Source organism: Dufourea novaeangliae, unplaced genomic scaffold, assembly GCF_001272555.1.
Source record: "Dufourea novaeangliae isolate 0120121106 unplaced genomic scaffold, ASM127255v1 scaffold146, whole genome shotgun sequence".
Classification (NCBI taxonomy): Eukaryota; Metazoa; Arthropoda; class Insecta; order Hymenoptera; family Halictidae; genus Dufourea; species Dufourea novaeangliae.
Window position 1 is genome coordinate 55364 of NW_015374023.1, and position 6427 is coordinate 61790.

The window sequence follows — 6427 nt, forward strand, 5'->3', positions numbered from 1 at the left end:
TTTCAGGTTTCATTCGTATTTGCAAATTCCTATAAATTATCGGTCTATAAAACGAAGACGTGTTGAATTGCGTTGTCTGTGCATCGGTATGCACACCCTCGTGAAAAACAGCGTGTTGTGGAACAATTTAACACGGGTGCACACGTGTTAAATTATTGCACGATCATTATCATTAACTTTTCTAGAAAAATAATTTGAGTATATTAAATTTTTATTTATAAAATATAAATTATTAAATATTTTGTATAAGAACGGCCGGTCGTTTTGATGCCAATAGCAAAGAATTGCATCCAATTTTACGTACACACGGGTAGTGATATGTATATCGAAACGTGCTGGCGTGTACTCACGACCACTTAAATGGAGTGTGAGCGTTAAATGCAGGGAAGGTACTACTGTGTTTGGCCAGCATGTATACAATGTTCCTTAAACATATCGGTATGGTAGACGTAAATATGTACTTAGAAGAAATGAATATTTGTAAAGTCTGTCCCTTAAAAAGGACAGGGCCAAAGGTGTCCATCTACCACTTGCGAGCAGCATTCTTCCCTTCCGGAGGTACCCCCATTACGGGACTCTGGTTGACTCGCTCGAGTCAATCTGAGGTCGGTAGTCTGGGAAACCCACGAGGGGAGGCTTGAAATTGCTTGTAGCTCGTGTGTGGCATTTGGACACCTCTGGTAATAGAGTCAATTTTTATGATTGTTAGCGTGTTAATTACTTTTGATTTCACCCGTTAGTGTGTTCTTTATTATTCTCAAAATTTTTACCGTCACTTATAATGAAATAAGAAAATTAATATAAGGTAAATTTATTTATCATTTAAATGCTGTATTAGTAAAATGTACAAACTAGCATTGCATATTGGTAAGTGATGCTTCATTAATATTATTATTTGTGTCGAAGATATATTTGTCTTCATTTATATCTTTAATACAAATAGGAATATTCAAGAAACATCACTGACCAATATATAATGCCTGTTTGCATATTTTATTAATGAAACAGTGCAGAATTATATCAAATACGTACTACCACGTTACTCGAAGACAGATATAAAAATTAAGTAGCGCATTTTGATACACATTGATTGAGCTAGAACGTAACGTTCTAGACATATGTGATATTAGAGACCATGTACAAGAAGGCATTTCGCGACGGGTAGATCTCTGAGTCAAAGTGACGTGTCTTTGACACTTATGTTATGATATATGTCTTACATTAGCTTTGACGACGGGACCGCCCGAGGATTGTTCAATATATCTAGAGTCCATGTATCTTACTGCAGAATCGTACTTAGAGTCTTGATAATTAAATTTTACAATATTAATAAATAATCAATATTTGCTTTTCAATTTTTATTAATACAAAGTCGAGTCACTTTTATTCCAAGAAAATATTAGCCCGTTAGAAGAGAATGAACTATGTAATATGTTTTTTAGTTAGGATTTTCAGGATATTGATTCCGTGTTCGTTGCTCAAACCCTTTCACGTGCCCAGGTGCTACTTGATTGGGTGAGAGCAACGGGGAACGATGACTTGATTTCATATAAATAACATGTGTATGCGACTGGCGAAGTTAGCTTACCGTGCACGACGTATTTTCCACTTGTGTGTGTGGTTAGGCAGTGGAATTGCGTCGGTTTCCATTTCTATTAATTAACATTTCATCTATAATTGTTCCTTAGAACAATTTCTTACAATTTCCGGTATCGGTCGTACATATTCCTCTGCTGTATACAATGTCTATAATTAACTTTCAATGGAATATGTACTGATTTAAAATCTCTCGCTATCAGACGAGAAAATTAACACGTAATCGATATAAAATATACCAACTATACATACATTACTTTGACAATTTTTCTGTTTTCGCAATGGATTCTATTCTTTGCCAGTCGATTTCAGGAAACTGGTACGTACCTATATAGAGTGTGAAAGTTGTGTATTGCGCTCGGGTGTCGGAGGCGTCCCGGGACGTCCTCCCTAGGTGTTAGGCTAAATTGCACCCGGGCGTATGATTGAGAACCGTGGAGTGTTGTGTGTTGGTGAGAATCTGTTTTTTGCCATTTCTTTTTAAATATAGGGTTAGGTAGGCAGGTAGCATACTTTCTTGTGTGTGAATGTATGATTAGATTGTAAGTAGGTAGGGGCCGGGGCAGGCTATCACAGTCTCTGATCGGGTAGGCCCCACATTTCGCGTGATAGTCCTGCTACCGGAATAATTTGTAGCGTCGATTCGAAACTGATCCAGACGGAGCATGCTGTCTGCTTCTGGTTTCGATTTCGATTCTTCAAATTTGTCAAATAGTTTTGTCGCGGTCGCGGTCGGAAGGATAGGAACGACGAAACGAACGACCTGCTCGATTGCACTCGTGGTACGATCGTACAAGACTCTTGCGAGTTCGGTTGATCGTCCACAACCGAGCAGTTTTAGGATTTCAGATTCGGGTGGACCGCCGAAGAAAAGAAGTGGCCCAACACAAACTGTGTATCGAAGAGGGCAGCAACGAATGGCTTTGCATCTTCGGATGCGGAGTCATTACTACTTTGTCACTGTACTCGCTTGTAGTTGTGTAGTAGTTAGTATTTTTGGCCAATGTACCCGGCCCAACGAACAGCAAGTTTGGGCAAAATCGCGGTTTGAATTAGTGCTGCGGATGAGACTAGATCACGGGTTGCATTAGCCTTGTAAATTGTTAATATTGATATTCCTAATTGCTTGGAGAATAGTGTTGCGAATGATGAAATCGTGTTTGCATTAAAATCATTTTTATATTTTCAGGGTAGTGTTGCGAATGATGAAATCGTGTTTGCATTAAAATCATTTTTATATTTTCAGGGTGGTGTTGCGAATGATGAAATCGTGTTTGTATTAAAATCATTTTTATATTTTCAGGGTAGTGTTGCGATAATGACTGAGCGCGATTGTTTATACTTATTATTTGAATGAAAGTCTTGTTGGATTAAAGATCACAATTTTAATTGATTCATATAGTCCTTGTCTTTTGTTGAATTAGTGTTGCGAGATGAATCGATCGGGTTTGTATTAGTGTTGCTATCAATGAAACGCCCAAAACTATGCTGCAACCATTATCAGAACCACAAAGCAGCAGCTTATATTGCTTCAAAGAGTGGTTCACACGCAGCCCAAAATGGTTGCCCTGTTTATTTCAACCTAAAGTTAGTGTTGCGTATTATGAGATGAAGGTGCACGGGAGTTTTTTCATTTTTATATTTATTAAATTAGCGTGGCGAGCAAAGAAAGCACCACTCGCGTTTTTTGAGAATTTTCTGAACATTAATTGATATTGAATAATTAGTGTTGCGAGTGATAAGCGCCCTACGTGGTTGCTCTCGGGAGTTTTTCATATTATATTAAATTATTTAGTGTTGCGTAAAGAAATATAATGGTCCACTCACGGGTTCTTCTTTTAATGAAATGAAATGTAAAGAGTGGACAGATTCAGTGCCCTATTGTGGCTGCTATTTTTCTGTTTTTGTATTATTTACCAAGTGTTTGCGTTGGAAATACTGCTGAAAAAATATTTATTTTGCAAAAAGAAGGGTTCAATTTTTTTTATTAATATCTGCCACATACACATTGAAGATTATATATTTGGATTGAAGATTTGATTAGTTACTGACGTTTGACACAAGAATAATGAAAATTAAAGTCAATTTCAGATTAAAGTTTAATTAGAGTCTTTTGAAGTAGGCATGACTATTTGTTGTTAGAGTTGTTAGTAGATTAATTGTTCAATCGTAATACGTTGCTTGCATACAATATGGATATCAAAATAGTGTACATTTTTGTAAATTTTTGGAATCTCTCTGCAAAAATCAAAATTTCTTCGCGATTGTTGCTAAACTTGACCATTAATGAAAAGCTTGCAGTTGAAAAAATATGCAAATGCAAATGCGATACTTCATATTGATAGCAACTTCTGAAGTAGAGTCACCGTTAATTCGTTATTGCTATCTCTATACCAGTATAATTTCAATTTCGATAGAGTAAAATGCGATTATTTCGATTTAAATGCTTTTATTATGTTAAATATTAATTATTGCATATGACAAATGAACTAATAGAGTCGCGATAAAATCTATTCTTGTTTCATCTTTGCACAGAGACATAATTCATTGTTTGCTTAAATTCATTTGCTTAAATTCATTTGCTTAAATTCATTTGCTTAAATTCATTTGCTTAATGGTTCAGTCTACCGTTTTAGTAAATTCATTTTCGTGAATAAAAAAGACAGATATTCTTAATATTTTGTGTGCACTAACCCGTTTCCTTTTCAGCTTCTTACCCAATGAATTAGTTTGTTGCAGATTATCTACATAATTCCTACAATGAACACAAGATTGCCAACATTAGAAGATAATACCATGTTTCAAATTCCTTGAATTTTTTGTTTCAGATTAGATATCGTCGTGGGATCAAATTACAACTCCACCGAAATAAAATGTCTATAAAACCATATTATTATGTTATGTATTCTTATTATGTCATGTATGCTTATTATGTCATGTTGTTATTGAAATTCTTATTGAAATTTATGCAAAATGAAATGTCCATAACTATGTTTTATTGTGATATATACTTTGAATATCTATTATCGAATTAAATTAAGTATAAAAATATATCGATATACTTTTATGCTTATTACATGGTGTTATTTAAATTGTTATTGCAATTATTATTCAAATTTATGCATATTGAAATGTCCATTAACATGTATTATTGTGCTCTTTTGAACTTCTGTTTCAGGGATCATCGTGGATACAAACTTCAAGCTGAAATATCCATACCTAATAATAATGTTGTCTCGTTCTAATCTTTCAGGATCTGTTTCAGAAATCATCATATGAAGACATCTCATATGAAGACCAATAATAATATCTCTTTCTAATTTTTATAGGTTCTGTTTCAGAAATCATCAGATGAAGACATCTCTTCATTCTAATGATCACATATGTTGAGTTCACGCTTCGCATGAACTTCATACGAAGATTTCTTTTATCTAATGTGAAGTTCACGTGACGGGTTCTCTTCATATAAAGATCTTGGGGGCTGTTTCGATTAAATCAACAACTAAATTCGTTGGGGAATTTGTTGCAAAAAGCACAAAGGGTGGGGCGGTGTAGGCGCGATGGGGGGTGGGTCTCCATTCGCAGCAACCTCCACGTGGTGAGACCTGGGCAATCATTATTATTTGCTATATAATTGACAGTCATAATCATGGTCGTAGCCAAGGTGGGCAGAAGACGGAAAAAAGTGGCTTTTGCCCCACCATATAAGAAAAAAAAATTGGATTTTGCCCCCCCCCCCTCTCGCCTCCTAGAGTTATAAAATTTTTGCGTAACATTCAATATTGCAGTATAATTTGAAACACGACCAACAGCCTCTACTAACAAAACACATACATTTTCAACGATTTATGTCTTTAACCCTCTTCCGTCCCTCATTTTCCCAACTTAATTTGTCCTTCATCGTCAATTTGACCCAGTGGTAAAAATGAATACAATGAAGCGATAAATAGTTAAATTTGCAAATTCATTAAAGTAAAAAAACACGAAGCCTCAGCTAAATTTACCTACACATGACAGAATAACGTCATTTCTTAGGAGAAAACTGTGTCAAATTGAGTCTGACTACGTACAGCCTTTTGCACTGTGGCAGTTGATGTGTTAATATTTTTGCCCCCCCCCCCCTGACTGAATTATATAGCAAATAATATGAGCTAATTGGCTGCGAGGTTGTTTATTTTGATCCATTGATTCTTGTTGTTAGCTTCTTTGTCTTAGCAGGACAATTGTAGATGTATATACATATTTATGTAATATGATTTGGCAAGAAAAAGAAATTGTTAATAACTCATTGAATAAAAACGTTAAAAACCTAACTAAAAGTCCTAAGACCCCCATTACCATTTTAATGCCAATACCCGACGTTACCGATAAAGCAAAATTCTACGATCCAACAATTACTATGTATATACGTAAGAAGTTGGTGATGCCATCAATGGTCCAAAAATGGTACTACTTGGCTAGTAGCTTGAGAATTGTACCGTAGATAGCGCATCTATCGTCACTTTGTTCGAAATGCGAGCACCGAATATGTAGATATTTTATAGTTCAACAAAGGTGCAAAATTGAGAAGTAAATTCTTCGTAAATCGTCGTAATTGCCGAAGCGAATAATCAGTGTTTCGTGTTTATGTGTTTCTTTTTCATGTTAGTGATAATAGTTTCGTGTTTATGTGTTTGTTTTTCATGTTAGTGGTTGTGATTCGCAAGAACGGGTCGTAAAGAAATCGGTGTCGTCAGAGTCGCTCTAAGGTCTTTCGGCGTCAAGCACTTAAACAAAAGGTTAAATAAGGTAGATCAAGCTGTTGTAATTGCCAATGAAAAAGAATAACGAA